The sequence below is a fragment of the Macaca mulatta genome, chromosome 16 (genome assembly GCF_049350105.2).
Source record: "Macaca mulatta isolate MMU2019108-1 chromosome 16, T2T-MMU8v2.0, whole genome shotgun sequence".
Lineage (NCBI taxonomy): Eukaryota > Metazoa > Chordata > Mammalia > Primates > Cercopithecidae > Macaca > Macaca mulatta.
This window is the reverse complement of record NC_133421.1, coordinates 12,630,001-12,650,202: the sequence shown is the minus strand read 5'-3', so window position 1 is coordinate 12,650,202 and position 20,202 is coordinate 12,630,001. Positions and strand designations below refer to the sequence as shown.

Here is a 20,202-nt window from a genome sequence, read left to right as displayed (position 1 = left end):
GGTGGTTTATTTAAATGACTTTTTACTCTTGACCAAAACCAGCATATCTGGCCTAACTACCTATCTCAGTACTTACCAGAATAGGCTCTGTGTGGCCTTGGCTATTTCAAATAAAAATGAATCTGCACTCAAGTGATAAAAGTTACCATGATTAATAGGATTTTGAGGAATATGTCACAGGATCTGAAGACAATTCCTGTAACTAATTCCAGATAAATTCTAAACAATGGTAACATCATAGAAATAAGTGTGCAGCTTTCCAAAGTGATTTTATTCTCATTAGCTGTAGGACTTCAGAAATAGCATAAAAAATAAAAGTTACTCTACTTTACACTTTAATTTCCTCTTTGTGTATGCACAAGTATATGGATACATGTGAAATTTATTCACTATGAAGCTGATAAAGGAGACCCTTTCATGGTTCTGTGTCTGATTTTGCATTTGTACTTGTATATTCCTTTTAGCAAAGGGAGCTTCCAAAATTTCGTAAACTTTAAGGTTCACAAAACCTGTATCCACCCCAGGTATTTGTAGTTGTGTGTGCACATCCCAGGATGTCTTTAGTGTGTGCGTGTTTCTATGGTTTCCTCTCTCCCATCCTTAAACTTAGGTACATATGGTTCTCCATATTGGTCAATGCTTTCCATCACTCACGTTTCTAAATGTCTTTGGATTGTTGAAAACAATACATTAGAAAGTACATTTTGAGAAAAACGCTGTTTAGACAAATCTCTGAACCAAAGAGAAGGATGGAGGAAGGACAGCTTCTTTCCCTCCCAGCGACTCAAGTTTGAAGTTTCTACTGTAGCCAAGTTTTGGGAAAAGGATCTCTTTCCTCAAACCACTAGAGGGCATCGGTGTGCAGACAATTGCCGGATTTGGGCAGGGTACTGAACTCCAGGGAGTGACGAGGAAGATGATTCACATTCCTATAGCCTCCAAGTCCCCTTTCCTTTTCAAAACACATCTTTCTCTAATCAGGATGTTTCTTCTTGGCTCTGAGTCTTCCTAGTATCACCTCCCTACCTCTCACTGTCTAATAAGGCCACCACACCTGTCCTCCAGATTCTTTGCCGATGTGACTATCATCTCTGTGAACGAAGGTTAAAGGACTCTCATTGTCTTTGGGAGGGTGGACCAGGGTGACATATAAGACATGGAATGAATGCTGACCTCACTCAGGAGACCTGGATTCGCGCCCCAGACCTTTCTTCGGCTCTGCAATGTTAGAAAATCACTTTACCTGTCTGAACCTAGCTGTGCTCACCTGCAGAATGGGATGCAGAGTCCTCTAAAGTTCTGTGTTGATAAGAAGAGAACTGGATCTCACGAAACATCCTCATAGGAAGGCAAAAACCTAGTCCTCCCTGTCATTCACTAAGTAAGCAATGCGAGTGAGTGGTTAAAAACTTTCATTTTAAAATTCTGAAAGCAGATTCTTCAGTGTTGGTCATAAACTGGTGAATACAATTCCAAATTAAAGACTTCTTTGGGTTTCCAGTCCAGCAGGTAAGGAGCTTGGAAATTGTCTCTTCCATCCACACAACGAGAGAAAAAGCTGAATGAACTTAAAATAAACAGCTTTTCTTAAAGCAATCAGAAAACCCAGTACAGGGCAAACAGCTGCCCCCCCAAAATGGAAGAGATGAACAGTCAGATACAGAGAATCACTTAGTGGAGCAAAGCCCAGGAGCAGAAAACTCTGTGGGAACCAGTACCAGATCCCTTTTACCCAGTACATCATGTTTAGCTTGCAACCAAACATGACAAGGCATAAAAGACACAGAAGACAACCCCTACCCTCCACCGCCAATTTGAAGAGAGAGAGCAGATCTCAGCAGCAGACTCAAACATGGCAGAGATCTTGGACTTAGACTGGGAATTTAAAACAACTACGATTAATATGCTAAGGGCTCGAATGGGAACATGAACAACGAGCAAGAACAGATGGGTGATATAGGCAGAGAGATAGACATTCTAACAAAGATCCGAAAAGAAATGCTAGAAATCAAAAACACCATAGTAGAAATGAAGAATTCTTTTGATGAATTCAACTGAGGAAAGAATCAGTTAGCTTGAAGAACTATCTACTGAAATTTCAAAACTGAAATAGAGAAAAAAGAATGAAAAAGCACAGAAAACCCACAGACTGCAAGACAATTATAAAATGTGTAACATACATGTAATGGAAATACCAAATTAAGGTCTTCCACCTTCATCTACTCATGTGCTATTCAGTCACCATCCCCTACATCAACCACACCGCTCTTCTGATAGGGTCAAAGCCCTGGGATAAACTAAGAAACCATGATTTTGCCTCTAATTCCTAACACTGCCAAATCTTATTACGCTATCTATGTATTAAAAATGAAAGACTTCACAAGGGACCCAAGAGAATTGGCAGAAGGGGAAAGAGGATTTATCCAATCTCTTTGCAGTCTCATAGTCCTCATTAAATCATGTCTGAAGCCACTTCTACCTTCACAGGGTTTCTGCCTGAATCGTGTACTCCCCAAAAGACAGCTCATTCAAACCACTGTGCCGTGACACGGAGTCCTTAGAGATGATGTTTCGTCATCATATTAACTGGAATGTCTTATTCCATTTTTAATGGAGCTTTTTTTGTATTGAGCTACAGAGAGATTGGGCAGAGTTTGGAGCAACATAGGGAGAGATAGCCTCCTTCTGTCCCTCTAAGAAAACAGGCTTGAGGTCTCCTGACTCGTTTCTTCCATTCTAAACCTTTCTTTTCATTGGAATCACCTTTATTGTAGATATCTTAAATATCATGAAAAGGCCTGCTGCATTCCATTCTCATTCCTACCTTCACCACTGTTCCATTTGCACCCTACTTAAGATTCTTCAGTAGCACCCCTCTGGAAAGCGACTTTCAAAGCCCTCTGTGACCTGCTGAAATGATCTGCTACAATTACTTTTAATGGCAAAAACCGCAATTATGTTTCCACCAACCTAATACCACCTGCCAAATTTCTGCAACACTAAACTATTTGTAATTACCTAAAAACCAAGACATTCTCTTGCTTTCTTTTCTTTATACATTCTGTTCCCTATGCCTAGAAAAGACCTCTCTCCATTCTTTGGACTAAGTAATCAACATTATGTTTTAAGATTCAGCTCAACAGTCACCTCCACCAGGAAGTCTTCCCTGAAAAGCCAGTCCAGGTTTTTGAAAAACCATAACTTTCCTAGGGCTTCCTCCTTCATATGGGTATACCTTTGCTATATCACTTGCCTTAGACTGTAAGGACTTCATGGTAACCTCAAATGCCTAGAGGGCAAGGATTAGGTACCTTTCTCTAAACCTATTTTCTAGTACAATACATGGAACAAAGTGTCTTATGTGAATCAAAGAAAAAACAAGTTGACAAAGTAAAATCTCAAAAAGAAATTGTAAAAAAAAAAAAAAAGTGAGTCATAAAACAGAAGAAAACCAAAGATAGAAGAAAAAAAACAGGAAATAAAAAAGACAAGAAAATTGTATGTGCTGTTTTACATATAAAAACTGGATTAATGTTTCAATCCTGATTCTGACAATTAAGGAAATGCAGCTTAAGGAAATCCTTTTCAAAATGCATTTTTAAAGAAAACTTACAGATAAAAGCAGTAGAACCGCAACAGAGTATGTCTTTCAAAATACTAAACCCAGCTGGGTGTGATGGCTCACACCTGTAATCTCAGCACTTTAGGAAGCTGAAGCAGGTGGATCACCTGAGGTCAGGAGTTTGAGACCAGCCTGGTCAACGTGGTGAAACCCCATCTCTACTAAAAATACAAAAATTAGCCAGGGGTGGTGGCAGGTGTCTGTAATCCCAGCTACTCAGGAGGCTGAGGCAGGGGAATAGCTTGAACCTGGGAGACGGAGGGTGCAGGAAGCAGAGATCGCACCAAAGCACTCCAACCTGGGCGACAGAGTGAGATTCCGTCTAAAAAAAAGCCAAAACCAAAAAAAAAAAAACAAACAAAAAACCTTACAGATAAAAAACAGTAGAACTGCAACTAAGGACTGAATATTTGTTCAATGCATAGCAATCTTTGTCCACCAAACTCATATGTTGAAGCTCTAACTTACCAGTGTGATTGTATGTGGAAGTGGGACTTTTTAGGAGGTAATTAGGTTTACATGAAGTCATGTGTGTATGGCCCCTATGATGGTATTAATACCCTTATAAGAAGAGCAAGAGATCAGCACCCTCTCCCTGTCATGTGAGGCTACAGCAAGAAGGTGGCCACCCGCAAACCAGAAAGAGTGCCCCCACGAGACATTGAATACATTGGCACCATGATATTGGACTTCCCAGCCTCCAGAACTGTGAAAATATTAATGCCTGTTGTTTTAGTCACTCAGTGTATGATATTTTGTTATAGTAGCCTGAGAAGACTGAGACAAAGACACAACAAATATATCAGTTCCCTGCACCTCACCCTCTTTAATACCCTAGAAGCAACTTTGTTCAAATCTTTTAGCTGTTTCTCATATGTAGCTCCATGTTAAAATTGATGAACATAAGCTGATATCTCTTGATCAACAGCTCTGGCTTCTTACAATGCAAGCAAATAATTGGGTTTTTGTTTATGTTTTTATTTCATATCCACTTTATACTGCTGTCATTCTTCTGATGTAGTTATATCACAATTTGGAGTTATGTCCACATCCAGTATTGTATTAGGAATGAGCTTGGTTGCAAATAACAGAAAGCAGTCCGAATAGTAGCTTTCAGACAGTCAAGGGCTGATGTAGTTGCTTTGTGTTGTCATCAGAGACACAAGATCTTTATGTTTTTCTGTTTCCCATTTTTGCCGTGTGTGTGTGTATACATGTGTGCTTTCTTATGATCATAAGACAGCTGTTGCACCTCTGGCATTGTATCCATGTGCAGGAAGGAAAAAAGAAGAGAAGAGGTACAAGGAGAAAGGAAAATGAAAACTTTCCCAGAAACCCTTAGCACATGTCTCAGCAGGCACTGAGTCACATGGCTGTCTCAAACTGCAAGATAATCTAGCATTGCACAGATTTTCAGATAGACACATTGCTGCCTGAACAAAACCAATATTTTGATAGGAAGAAAGGGGCGTAGGAACTGGCAAAGTAACCAACAGAATCAGTCACCAATATTTTTATTACCATCACTATGTGAATGGTGCTAACTCCTTAACCAGTTATATATTATGAATATTTATGTTCTTATCTATATTTGCCTGGAGTCAATGCTTGCTTCATTATTTGTATTTGCTTAGTTTCTTTTCCTTTTTTGAACTTGTGGCTAAGATTTTCCATAAATACCAAAAGCTCTGTGAGATACGTCTCAATATAAGTTCCATGTGTTTAAATCTGGCATATATTCTTTTATTTCAAGCCTTTTTCAGGAGACATCACCACTAGAGTCTCTACCCTTCTGCTCCCATGTAAACGAACTGCTTTCTAGGCCTGCTGCCAGACTGTCAGCCTGGGACTTAGCTTTGTCACCTCCCTTTATTCCCTCCCCCAATTTTCCGAGTCCTCTCTTTCTTTTTCTTGGATTACTACCAAAATTAGGTCCAAGCACATCCTTCGGTTGCCTTCTGGAAGGAAAAAGAAAAAGAAAAAGATGTGCGGTAGTTATTGCTTTCTTTAGGCTTTTGCATTTCTACCCAACACTTAATTGAAAACTTTGCCAGTCTGGTATTCTAGGTTAGAAAATACTTCTCTCAGATTTTTGAAGTCTCTGCCCCATTTCTTTCCAGTTCCTCTCTTCTGAAGTCCAGTGCTATTCTGACTCCTGATCCTTTGTATGTGACCCATTTCTCAACCCACCTTGTATGTTTTTGGATTTATATTAGTCAGGGCACTTCAGGGAAACAGAACCATAGGATATCTAGATAGATATGAATAAAAGGAAGTTTATTATGGGAATTGACTCACTCGATTATAAGGGCCAAGAAGTCCCACAATGTGCCATATGCAAGCTGGAGAGCCAAGAAAGCCAGTTATATAATTTGGACAGAACTGAATACCAGGAACTTTAGTGTCCTATGGCAAGAGAAGATGGACATCCCACTCTAGAAGAAAGAGTTTACCTTTCCTCCACGTTTTTGTTCCATCAGACCGTCAACATACTGAATAGTACCTGCCTACACTGGTGAGAGTGGATCTTTTTTATTCAGTCTACTGATTGCAATGTTAATCTTCTCCAGAAACACCCTTACAGGCATACCAAGAAATGTTTTACCAGCTATCTGGGCAGCCCTTAGCCCAGTTAAGCTGACACATGAAATTAACAATCACAGACTCCTGTCTTTATCTCTTGGTTCTGAAATTTTGCTATTTTGTGAATTGATGTGAGCATTTTAACATGCATTGTACGAGGCACCTGGGAAATGCTTTTAACTAGAATCTCTTATCTTTAAGTTATAAGAAGGTTAATTTTCATTAGTCCCCTGATATATTTTCTCCTACATTTCCTTAATTTTTTGCTTTCTAAAGCTAGAATTCCTCCCTCTTCTCTATTTCTTTATCATTTGTTCTAATTTCTTACAGATCCTTAAACTTTGTTTTCCAAAGTCTATTGAGCTTTAAATTATAGTTATCATGTTTTTCATTTCCAAAAGTTGTTTTTGATCTCTAATTTCTCCCCATTTTGTAAAGAGCATCCTATACTTGTTATACAGATGCATTGTTTTATTATCTCTGAGAATATTAATTACAATTTCTTTAAAGTTTACCTTGTTTCCTGCATTGTTTCTACTACTGCTGATTTTCTTTCTTCCCTCTTTTTTTTTCTTTGATTTTTTTTTTTTAAATACCAGAAGCTTTCTTTAGAGATGTGGTGATTCTCAGCTTATATAAGTCAACTCATATTTAAGGGTAAGGCACTAAGAATGGAAAGTTACATAGATGGAAGTGGTTGACTTCATTATATGGCAAATAAGCAACCAGCTGATTTTTCCTTTGGGAATCCAAATATCAGTGTAGTTAGGTCTTTTCTTTGGGTGTGTGTAGAAGGTTTAGTTCCTCTACCCTACCATGCAGAATTCTGAATCTGGTAGATGTTCGTTTCATTCATTATGCAGACTTTTACTTAACTCTTCTATTTTCAATTCTACGTCTCGCCCTGGTGCCTCTTGATGTTTAATGTGGCTCAGTTTACAGGCTCTCTGGTTCCATGTTTTAAAGTATTTGTCTCTTGCTTTATATTGGCAGTAACTGCCTGGCTATGCAGGATAGTGGTAGGCAGAGCAGAGAATATTGGACATGACTGCTTTTTGTACAGACTTTCAAATAACCCCCTGGTTATCAGCTCTACCATACCTCTGACTTTGGTATTTGGTGTATCCAATTCCTGAAGCTTTCCAGGACTTGACCAAGCATAATGATTTGTTTCCCCCTCCACTATAAGTAAGTTTGGCCTTTCTCTTATTGCTGAGTCATTTAATATTCATCCATTGACCTTCCTTCTCCACTTACTGTGATGTGGGCTGTAGATGTCTACTGGTTTCACTAAAGATGGAATTTAGGTTTCAGTATCTCTTTGTTGCTTTGGAACAATTTCGAGAAGAGGCAGAAACCAAAACATACTTTCTCTATGATTTTTTAAACCGGAGGCTTCATTTTGTTTTGATGAAAGTTATAATTTGCAGCTAATATATAACTGACACAAACTTTTATCTGGAGAATAATTTTGCACCAAAATATATAATAGCAAAATAGTTTATATTCATGGAGAAATTGACAGAATTAGAATCATGGCAGGAAACATATTATACCTCTTTAAGTCTTTGACAGAGCAATAGGCAAAATATAAATGGTTAAAAATCTAAATTGTGTAATTAATTAGTTTGATTTAAAAGATATGTTTCAAACTCTGTACTTCACAGAAAATAAGGAGGAATAAACTACAAAGCCCAGTAATAGATCCAAGAACATATGAGAATGTGTTTCATGATGAAGGTGGCATTTCAGATTAGTAGGTACAGGGTAGATTATTTAACAAATGGTGTTGGGAACACTGACAAATGATATGGAAATAAAGAGGAAAAAAACTACTAATTTCCATCTTTTACTTATTGCTGCTAATTCATGGCAGAGAGTTTGACAACTGGGGCTTTTCTTAAAAAGTCCCTGTTCCCAGGCCTTTTACATACCACCAGAGGCTACTTTCTAGGAATTGCAAAGAATAATCACCATTAAGCTATCTGGCTTCACTTGATGATTTAATTGGCTGCATATTTCAAACACCAAGAAATCTTTATACTATAACCCTCTTAGTTCACCGCCCTGCATGCATTTCATAGCGTGAAACTAGATATTGGATTCCCCCAGCATGGGGGTTGAAAGAGGGTGAGTATATAGGTTGACAAGGTCAGGAATAGCACCATCAATAAACAAGATGACTTTCTAGAATCATGCCTTCATAAAGGCCTTTAATGCTACCTGAACATTCTCATCGTGCTCCTTTCAACATTTCCATTGCCTCTGCACACCCTCTCCCCACATCCAGGAGGGATATTCAAAATGCTTAACAACTGTTGTTTCATTGTGTCATTGGCATCTACCAGTCAGATATGGCAACCAATGCAGTATCAGTCCATCCAGGAACTAAGTATAATTAACCAGCACACACCTGTGTCTAGCAGGTGAACAACAGCCCTCCCTCTGCTAAAGAGAGTGCACCTATAATTCTCTTGAGAATCTTCCCCAAAATTTTCATTTTTCTTGAGGTATTATATTCCTTCTGAATTTTTATCTTCTTTATCTCTCTTAACTTACTCCGTTCTTTAGGACAATCTGGAGTTTCTTTGGACAAACTGCGTAAGGATTTCAAAGGTCACTGTCAGTTTTTCTGCAATAAGACTTCCCTTCTCTGGCATGCTGTCCGCCTGATAAATAATTTTCCTGGTTTGATTTATTGTGAACGTCGCTTGAGCAAGTACATTTCCTGAGTGGAACATAAGTGGGGACAGATGCATCCATTGGCAGACTAGAGAGTGATATGATTAAGTGCCCGTGGTCTGAATGTTTGCATCCTTCAAAATTTATAAGTTGAAATTTAATCTCTAGTGTGTTGGTATTAAGAGGTAGGAACTTCAAGAGGTGATTAGGTCAAGGGGAGAGACTTCATGAATGGGAGTAGTTCCCTTATAAAAGAGGCCTGAGGGAGTTCATTTGTTCCTCCTGCCATGTGAAGACACATAGAAGGCACCATGTAAGAGGAACAAGCACTTACTGACATCGAATCTGCTGGCACTTTGCTCTTGGACTTTCCAGCCTCCAGAACTGTGAGTAATACATTTTTGTTGTTTACAAATTATCGCATCTAAGGTATTTCGTTATAGAAACCTGAACAGACTAAGACCCCAAATATGCCCCAAATGGTGTATCCCCTTTGAAAGTATCTTCTTTTTGCTTTTCACATGGTGAAATTCTTGGCAAATAGGACTTTTCTCTTCTCAGCTACTCTATTTCATCTTCATTTATACCACAAACTAAGAAGCTGACAAAGCTGACACGCTTTCTGTTTTCTGAGGGCTGAAGAACAAAGAGGATACATGTCTGCAGGATATTGAAGGAGACGGAGAATCCAACACTGGAAGTGGCCAATATCCTTTCTACCCACATTTCAGTGGCTAGTACTCAATAGCATATCCTCCTACCATTGCCAGGAAGGCTGGGAATGGAATTTGGCTTGTTGCCAGAAGAAGAAAATGGGTTTGGTGAACATCTAACTGGTCTCTGCCTCACTTTATCATCCCTGTCCTGCAAGGTGGGTTACATGCTCTAAATTAGTGACCAATATGTAATATTTCTTCTCTTTTTATGTAAAAGGGCATTTTATTGCTGTGTTTTTCTCTTAGGACAGTTGTTCTTAAACCTTGGTATGCATTGGAATTACCTGGAGGGGCTGGTAAAATGCAAATTTCTGGCACCACCTCTAGGAATTCTAATTCAGTTGCTCCAAGTGGAGTCAGGATATCCATGTTTTTAACAAGCAACCAAACTGATTCTGATGCAGGGCGTTTTGTAGCTCATACTTTGAGAAACACTGCATCTTACTTTCAAAGTCATCAAAATAGGCCAGATGACATTGATCCCTACAGAGAGAAATTTGTTTAAGGATAAGAAAAGTGGGAACAGGAAGCTGGATTTTACTTGAAGGTAGAAGCCAAACATGGAAAAGACTTATATCCTTAAGGAAAACAACATATAAACATGCCTCGGTATAGACTAACACAGGCTCACTGTTACGATGTTTATAATTTCATTTTAGGTATATCCTCAATTCTAAGACACACAATTTTGTTTCACATTTTAACATTTCTGATACCTGGGTATATCTTAAATACAAAAAATTAGCCAGGCGCGGTGGCGGGTGCCTGTAGTCCCAGCTACTCGGGAGGCTGAGGCAGGAGAATGGCGCGAACCTGGGAGGCGGAGCTTGCAGTGAGCCGAGATGGTGCCACTGCACTCCAGCCTGGGCGACAGAGTGAAGACTCTGCCTCAAAAAAAAAAAAAAAAAAAAGTGTATCTTAAAACCTTTGCATCTTAGATTTGTAAAATAAGAGTACTTCAGCATAAGTAATGTTAGTTATGTGTGTGCTTGATGTTAACATAGTTGTGCTTAGTTGCTTTACTCAAGAATTCACACCACAGGAGTGGTAAGCTAGCATTGTAATTAGAAAGCCCACCCACCAGAGAGGGCTATCGGAAGGCTTCAGTTGTCTTTGTTTCTGATTAATATCTTTGATCAATACTAGTTAGCATCACAAGTGCTAGAAATGAATCTTCATTGGTGAAATCATGGTGCTCCAAAAATATGAATTGGCTAAAATATTTTAGAAAGTCTTCCCAACATTTCATAAATAGCATATAATATCTGGCAAGAATTTTATGTGTACCTTTTTAATGCATGTATCTGAAAAGTTCCATGAACAGACATAATTTTGGAGGACTCTGGTTCCCTGATGCCAGCTACAAAGTTAACAGAATTCTGCATCCAGATTGTTGTGTCTGCCTCAAGTGAGCCTTTTGTTCAAGGTCACCAGAGAGCAGGACTTCACTGAGCTAACCCAACAGGTTATAAGAATTGCTTGTGTGCCCTCCTGGTAATAATTGTTTTTGTCTAATAAACACCTCCTGTGAGATTTTGGTTGGAGATCCTCTTTCATTAGACCCTGGTGGGCAAGATTGTGTAAGATTAGCTACTTGTCAACTACCCGAAACTATTGGAGGCCACCAAGAGCTACCTAGAATAACTCAATGTTTGTATATGACCACCTTCTTTTAGAGCACTTCACAACATCTGGGGACACAGCTGCTTCAGTAGGAGTGGTAGTTACGGAGGCTCTGCCCTCGTCCATTCCTTTAGGCTTTAAAGGTCAGTGGACAGAAATGCTGGACTCTAGCTCTAGCTAGAGAGGAATGGAGAGCAGGGATCTTCCTCTGGTGTTTGTGAGCTAGAGGGAGACAGATTTGCTCTGCATTGCTCTGCGGTTTTAGGAGGGAGTGGTGCCCAGCTCTTGTACTAACACATGGCTCTGGCATTGGAGGCACCAGCAGCACGCTGGTTTTGATCAGTTGGCACTCAGGTCATGGTTATAGAGTTACCCAACTCTATAACTGTATGTGGACTGTGGTAAACCAACTTGAGACCAATTTGGTTGTTTGATGATCCTGTGGGGTGTATGTGTGTGTGTGAATTTGGTAGCCTCTAGTAGTGAAAAGCAGGGAGCAGAGATCCAGTCCTTACAGTCTCCCTAAGTGGTGACATAGTAATAAAACCAAGTGTTATATCAAATTCCAACTAATGTACAGAGATTGTAAGAAGATGCACAGTCACAACCTCTCTTTGATTGTTTGCTTTTTTCACACCCTTAACTACCCCTACCAGCACTTTGTCTGAAAGGCTTACAATGCAATTATGTTATTAAGGCTGTCCTTAGAGTAGAATTCAAGGCAGTAGGATCTTCCATAGTGGAAGTATAAACTGTTGAAACTAACTGTTTTATATTATATTCACAGAGGGCAATGGGTCCTGTTAACCATTCCTACCCGGTCAAACCTTCAATACTACTGATCAAGTCTACTTCAATCAAAATCAAAATTTATTCTTTTTTTTTTTTTTTTTGAGACAGAGTCTCGCTCTGCTGCCCAGGCTGGAGTGTATTGGCATGATCTTGGCTCACTGCAAGCTCCACCTCCCAGGTTCATGCCATTCTCCTGCCTCAGCCTCCCAAGTAGCTGGGAATATAGGTGCCCACCACCACACCTGGCTAATTTTTTTGTATTTTTAGTAGACACGGGGTTTCACCGTGTTAGCCAGGATGGTCTCAATCTCCTGACCTCGTGACCCACCCGCCTCGGCCTCCCAAAGTGCTGGGATTATAGGCGTGAGCCACCGCGCCTGGCCCAATCAAAACTTATTCTAACATTCCTTACCCGATTTAGCCAACCTGAAGATGTTGTTTCATATCAGGACATCTCTTATGCGAATTGGCCAAGCCCAAGATGTGGGTTCATATTGGTTTTTTCTCACACATATCACACTGGTTGTATTGAAGAATTTTAAAGTAAACTGCCACAAAAAGTACGCCTCAATGATATGTTGATTATGCATGCACTTGCTGACAGTGAATTATTAAGATCAATGTTACAGATATATACATTTGTTGGCTGGGCACGGTGACTCATACCTGTAATCCCAGCACTTTGGGAGGCCAAGGCAGGTGGATCATGAGGTCAGGAGTTCGAGACCAGCCTGGCCAATATGGTTAAACCCCATCTTGACTAAAAATACAAAAATTAGCCAGGCGTGGTTGCGTGCTCCTGTAGTCCCAGCTACTCAGCAGGCTGAGGCAGGAGGATTGCCTGAAACCAGGAGGCAGAGGTTGCAGTGAGCTGAGATTGTACCACTGCACTCCAGCCTGGGCGACAGAGCAAGACTCTGTCTCAAAAAAAAAAAAAAAGAAATATGTATTTGTTGATAATGAGTAATGTTTACAATATGTGAATAAAAATCAAGGAAGGTTACAAAGTACAAAGCCAAGTAACAGATCCAGAGCATATGAGACTGTGTTTCATGATGAAGCTGGCATTTCGGATTAGTAGGTAAAGGGTAGGTTATTTAACAAATGGCGTTGGGAAAACTGACAAATGCTTTGGAAATAAAGAGAAAGAAACTAATAATTTCCATCGTTTACTTATTGTTGCCAATTCTTGGCAGACAGTTTGATAACTGGGGCTTTTCCCAAAGTGTTCCTGTTCCCAGGCCTTTTACATACTACCAGAGGCCACTTTATAGCATATATAATAAACATTTATAACAAATATACATATATGTATATATATAGTTAGCCTCTATTCTCCTTTTATGTAAGCATATATAGTATATGTAATAAACATATATGTCCTTTATGATATGATAAACATATACAACAAATATATAAATATATATAATTAGCCTCTATGCTCCTTTTATATAAAAGTTTGACAATATAACTAATAACCAGAATATATAAGGAGCTCAAACTCAGTAAACAAACAAATAAACAAACAAAATAATATTTTTTTAATGGGCAAAAGATCTAAATAGTCATTTCTCAAAAGAAGACATACAGATGTCCAATAGATATTTGAAAAAAATGCTCAACACCACTAATCATCAGGAAATGAAAATTAAGACCACAATGAGATATCCTCTCACCCCAGTTAAAATGGCTTTTATCAAAAATTCAGGCAATAACAGATGCTGGTGAGGATGTGGAGAAAGTGGAACCCTTGTATACTGTTGGTGGGGATGTAAATCAGTACAGCCACTGTGGAAAACAATAGGGAGGGTCCTCAAAAAATTAAAACTAGAACTACCATATGATCCAGCAATGTGCCTACTAGATATACATCCAAAAGAAAGTAAATCAGTATATCAGGAAGATATCCGCAGTCCCAAGTTTATTGTAGCACTATTTGCAATTGCCAAAATATGGACTCAATTTAAGTGCTCATGAATGGATGAATGGATAAGGAAAATGTATATATACATGATGGAACTTTTTTTGCCATAAAGAAGAAGGAGACCATCCTGGCTAACACAGTGAAACCCCGTCTCTACTAAAAATACAAAAAATTAGCCGGGTGTGGTGGCGTCCACCTATAGTCCCAGCTACTCAGGAGGCTGAGGCAGGAGAATCACTTGAACCTGGGAGGCGGAGGTTGCAGTGAGCAGAGATCATGCCACTGCACTCCAGCCTGGGCAACAGAGCGAGGCTCTATCTCAAAAAAAAAAAAAAAAAAAAAAAAAAAAAAAAAAAGAAGGAAGAGGAGGAGGAGGGGGAGGAGGAGGAGGAGGAGAAGGAGAAGCAGAAGAGAAGGAGAAGGAAACTGTCATTTGCAACAACATGGATGGAACTGGAGGTCATTATGTTACGTGAAATAAGCCAGGCACAGAAAGACAAATATTGCACGTTCTTACTCATACGTGGAAGCTAAAAAAGTGGCAGAGAAAACAGAGAGTAGATTGGTGGTTACCAGAGGCTGGGAAAGGTTGAGGGAAGAGGGGATGAAGAGAGATTGATTAATGGGTGCAAATATACAGTTTGATAGAAGAAATAAGACCTAATGTTAGATCAATAGGATGACTATAGTTTACAATAATCTATTGTATGTTTAAACACAGTTAGAAATGAATAATTTCTGTTTTTTCCATTAGTTTAATGGTGGCAAAAATAGCAATTACTTTTGCACCAACCTAATAGCATAAAGAAAAGACAAATATTTAAGGTGGTAGATATTCCAAATACACTGACTTGATCTTTACGAATTATATGAATGTATTAAATATCACATATGCCCCTGAAAATATGTACATTTATTATGAATCAATAAAATAAATTTCCAATGTACAAAAGTTGAAAATGTGTCAGCCAAAATGTTACAAAAGTTTGAAAGTGCATTGGCCAAAATGTTAGCAGGGTTTGTCTTTGCATTATGGGGGTTTTTGTTGTAATTTGATCTGTACTTTCTAAGTGTTCAGATGTGAAGGATATGGTTTGGATTTGTGTCTCTGCCCAAATTTCATGTCAAGTTGTAATCACCAGTGTTGGAGAAAGGGCCTCGTGGGAGGTGATCAAATCACAGGGGTGGAATTCTCCCTTGCTCTTCTCATGATAGTGAGTTATCATGTGATCTGGTTAAAAGTGTGTAGCACCTCACCCTTCACCCTCTTCCTCCTGTTCCAGCCATGTAAGACGTGCCTGCTTCCCCTTCGCCTTCTGCCATGATTGTCAGTTTCCTGAGGCTTCCCCAACCATGCTTCATGTCCAGCCTGTGGAAACACGAACCAATCACACCTCTTTTCTTTATAAAGTACTCAAGCTCAGGTAGTTCTTTTAGCAATGCAACAACAGACTAATACAGTGAACTTGTGTTTATCAAGAAGAAAAATTCATGTATTAATGTTAAAAGAAACACTAATAACCTTCACATCCTCTTCTCAGCCCCCTTCCTATTTTGTCTAACAGTAGCATTTAATACACAGTATTCTGTCCTTCAAAAATAAATTTTAACAGCTTTATTGAGGTAAAATTTACCTACCATAAAAATACCTGTTTTAAGAGTACAAGTCAATGATTTTTAGTTAATTCATAGAATGTGTAACCATCACCATAAGTCAGATGTAGAACATTTTTATCCCTTAAAAAAATTCCCCATGGCCATCTGTAGCTAATCCCTACTCCTACCTTGGCCCAGGAAACCGCTGATTTTCAGTCTATATAGATGTTCTTTTTCTGGATATTTCATATAAATGGAGTCTTTCAATAGGGGGCCTTTTGTATCTGACTTTTTTCACTTACCATCATGCTTTTGAGGTTCAACCATGTTGTAACCTGTATCAGTAGTTTGTTCCTTTTTAGTATCAAATTGTATTTCAGTATGTAAATATGTCACATTTTGTTTTTCCTTTCACCAGCTGATGAACATTTGTATTGTTTCCAAAGCTCTTATAAATAATGCTGCTATGAACACACTCCTACAAGTTTTTGTGTGGACATACCTTTTCATTTCTTTTGGGTGGATAGTTAGGAGTGGAATTGATGGGTCCATTGTTAAATTTATATTTAACTTTGAAGAAACTACAAAACTGTTTTCCAAGTGATTCTTCCATTATACATTCCCACCAGCATTGAATTAGGATTTCAGTTTCTTCACAGCATTTCTGACATCTGATATGATCAATCCTTTTGCCTTTGCTATTCTAGGAGGTGTATAATAATTGCATCTCCATTGTACTCTTAACTGCCTTACACTAAGAACTACTTATATCAAGCATCTTTTTTATGTGTTTATTATTCATTTATCTTGTTTGATGAAATGTATATTTAATTCTCTTGCCCATTTTCAATTGGGTTGTTTGCCTTCTTATTATTGAGTTATAGGAGTTCTTTACATTCTGGATACAAGTCCTTTTCAGATATGTATTTTGCAAATATATTTTCATTATTCTGTATTTTAAAAAATTCTTAAGAGTATCTTTTCAAGAACAGAAATTTTTATTTTTGATGTTCAATGTACTCATTTTTTCTCTTATGGATTGTTCTTTCGATGTTGTATTTAAGAAAATTTTGCTTCACCCAGAGTCATTAGATTTCCTCCTATGTTTTGTTTTTAGGGCTTTAACTCTTACATTTAGGACTATAATCCATTTGAGTTGATTTTTGTGTATGGTATGAGATGAGAATCTAAGTATATTTTTATTATTGATATCCAATTGTGCCAGCACATTGGTTGAAAGAACCACCTTGTTTTAATTGAAAATGTGGTAAAAATATACATAACATGAAATTTACACTTTTAGCCATTTTAAGTGTACATTTCAGAGGTATTAAGTGCATTCGCACTGTGGTGCAACTATAAGTACCATCCATCTGTTGAACTTTTTTCATCTTCTTAAACAAACTGTGTAGTCATTAAATAATAACTCCTCATTCTCCCTTCTCCCAGCACCTGGATACCACCATTCAACTTTTTGCTCTAGGCTGAATTGTCTACTCTCTTAAGTGCTTACGTTGAAGTCTTAACTCCCAGCATTTCAGACTATAACTGTATTTTGAAATAAAAAGCCTTTAGAGGAGGTGATTAAGTTAAAATGAGGCTTTTAGGGTGGGGTCCTAATCCAGTAGTACTGGTGTCCTTATAAGAAGAGGAAGAGACAACAAGGATGCTCATACACAGAGGAAAAGATCAGTCAGGACACAACAGGAAAGGGCTTGCCCATCTGCAAGCCAAGGAGGGAGGCCTCAGAAGAAACCAAACCTGCTGACACCTTGATCTTGGACTTCCAGCCTCTAGTGCATGAGAAAATAACTTTTTGTTGTTTAAACCACCCACTTTGTGCTATTTTGTCATGGCAGCCCTAACAAATTAGTACGGTCCCTGTGAGTTTGACTACTGTAGGTACCTCCTGTAAGTGGAACCTTGCAGTATCTGTCCTTCTGGGACTGGCTCATTTCATTTAGCACAATGTCTTCAAGATTCATGCATATTGTAGAATGTGTCAGAATTTCCTTTCTTTTTAAAATTAAATAATATCCCATTTAATTTGTGATATTGGGAAATGTATATTTGATTTTCTTCTCTGTTTCCTGGCATACAGCTCCTAAAACCCTGGTAATCTCTGGAGTGTGTGATAAGATTGTCTTTAGTGTGTTCAAGAGATAACCGGTGGCTGGGGGCCCCTATATGGCTTCAGGCTGGTCACTTGAAAGACCAAGGTATGATTAGAGGGCTGGAACTTTTAGTGTTTCACCTCCCCCAACCCCCACACACACATACATGCAGGAAAGGGAGAGGGGCTGAAGATTAAATTGAACATCAATGACCCATGATGTAATCAGTCATGCCTATGTAATGAAACTTCCATAAAAACCCAAAGGGACAGGGTTTAGGAAGCTTCCAGATAGCTGAACACATGGAGGTATCTGGGGTTAGTGCCCAGAGACGGCATTAAAACTCTGCACCCTGTCCCATATCCCTTGCCCTCCACATGTCTTCCATCTGGCTGTTCATCTGTGTCCTTTTAACAAATCGGTAAACATAAGTGAAGTGTTTCCCTGAGTTGTGAGCCGCTCCAGCACATTACAGAAATCAGAGGAGGGGGTTGTGGGAACCCCTGATTTATAGATCAGAAGCATCAACCTACAAGAAGTGATAATGTACTACTTCAGACTGGCACCTGAAATGGTGAGAAGTCTTGTGGAAATGGGCCATCAACCTGTGAAACCTGACACTATCACCAGGTAGATAGTGTCAGAATTGAATTGAATTAGAGGACACTCAGCTGGTATGCACTGGAGAATTGCTTGGTGTGTTGGAAACAAACCCCCACACATGCCATGTCAGAGTGTTATGTCAAGAGACTGTGTAAGAGATTAGGAAGAGCACTTGGGTTTTTTCTATCTCATAACATATGTATACATCCCATTTTGTTTAGCCATTCATCTCTTGATGGACCCTTGGGTTGCTTCCAACTTTGGACTATTAAGAACAATGCTGATATGAGCATAGATGTGCAAATATCTGTTCAAGTCCCTGCTTTCAATTTTTTGGGGGGAATATACCCAAAAGTTTATTTTCTGGATCATATGGTAATTCTATTTTTAATTTTCTGAGGAAGCTTTTTGCTGTTTTCTATACTGACTGCACCATTTTACATTCCCACCAGCAGTGCACAAAGATTCCAACTTCTTCACATCTGTGCCAACACTTGCTATTTTTAAAATAATAACCATCCTCATGGGGATGATGATAAAACCATTTTCCCTCCCTTCCTTTCTTCCTTCCTTCCTTCCTTCCTTCCTTTCTTTCTCTTTCTTTCTTTCCTTCTTTCTTTCTTTCTCTTTCTTTCTTTCTCTTTCTTTCTTTCTCTTCCTTCCTTTTTCTTTTTTCTCTCTCTTTATTTCTTTCTCTCTCTCTTTATTTCTCTCTTTCTCCCTTCCGTTCCCTTCCCTTCCCTTACTTTCTTTCTTTCTTTCTTTCTTTTTTTTTGAGTCAGGATCTTGCTCTGTTGCCCAGGCTGGAATGCAGTGGTGTGATCATGCTTACTGCAGCCTAACCTCCCAGGCTTAAGAGATTCTCCCAGCTCAGCCTTCCAAGTAGCTGAGATCACAGGTGCATGCCACCATGCCTGGTTCATTTATTTTTATTTTTTGTAGAGACAGGGTCTCCCTATGTTACCCAGGCAGATCTCAAACTCCTGGGCTCAAGTGATCCTCCTACCTCTGCTTCCCAAAATGCTGAGGTTATAGGCATAAGCCACCATGGCCAGCTCAAACCATCCTTCTTGACTCTCTCCTCCATGAAACTTTTTTTTTTCCCCCACATGGCTTCCAGAGTTCCCCATGGCCATATCTTTTCTACTCCCTTGCTTGACATTCATTCTCAGTCTCTTCTGCTGTATTCTCTTCTTCTTCTCAATCTAACACTTTGGACCTCCTCTATTCTCTTAAAGAAAATACCCTAAATATTTTAGAAATTAAAACCCATGCTTTTTTTTTGTTTTTGTTTGTTTGTTTGTTTGTTTTTGTTTTGTTTTGTTTTGTTTTGAGATGGAGTCTCGCTCTGTCACCCAGGCTGGAGTGCAGTGGTGTCATCTCAGCTCAATGCAAGCTCCGCCTCCCGGGTTCACGCCATTCTCCTGCCTCAGCCTCCCGAGTAGCTGGGACTACAGGCGCCCGCCACCACGCCTGGCTAACTTTTTGTATTTTTGGTAGAGACAGGGTTTTACCATGTTAGCCAGAATGGTCTCGATCTCCTGACCTCATGATCCGCCTGCCTCGGCCTCCCAAAGTGCTGGGATTACACGTGTGAGCCACTGCGCCCAGCCGATTTTCATTTTGTACATTGCCTAAATTCACCTGAATGAAAATCTCTAATCCTAGTCTCCTCCTCAAACTCCAGATTTGAATATACAACTGCCCAGTCAACATTTCTATACTTATATCTAACAGCCTTCTGAGACTTAAAAGCTCCAAAGTCTATTCTCAATTCTCACTCCAATTCTGTGAATCCTTTTGTGTTCCATATCTTGGATTATTTTTCACTCATTTCTTTCTCTCATGCTCTCATGCAATTCAACAGAACATCCTACCAACAACCTACCTTCAAAATACATTCTGAATCGAACCATTCCTCATATTCTATGTCATTGGCATCCTGGT

The 20,202-nt window shown here is 39.0% G+C and overlaps 1 long non-coding RNA gene across 4 annotated transcripts in view; it reads left to right on the top strand.

Annotated features, from left to right (window-relative positions):
* The first annotated feature begins 5,941 nt into the window (after positions 1-5,941).
* Positions 5,942-20,202, top strand: part of LOC144335340 (uncharacterized) — a 64,154-nt gene continuing 49,893 nt past the window's right edge. For all 4 annotated transcript variants that reach the window (XR_013406122.1, XR_013406121.1, XR_013406119.1 and 1 more), the window contains exon 1: positions 5,942-6,137. This is a non-coding gene — a long non-coding RNA (uncharacterized LOC144335340). The remainder of the gene's footprint in view (positions 6,138-20,202) is intronic.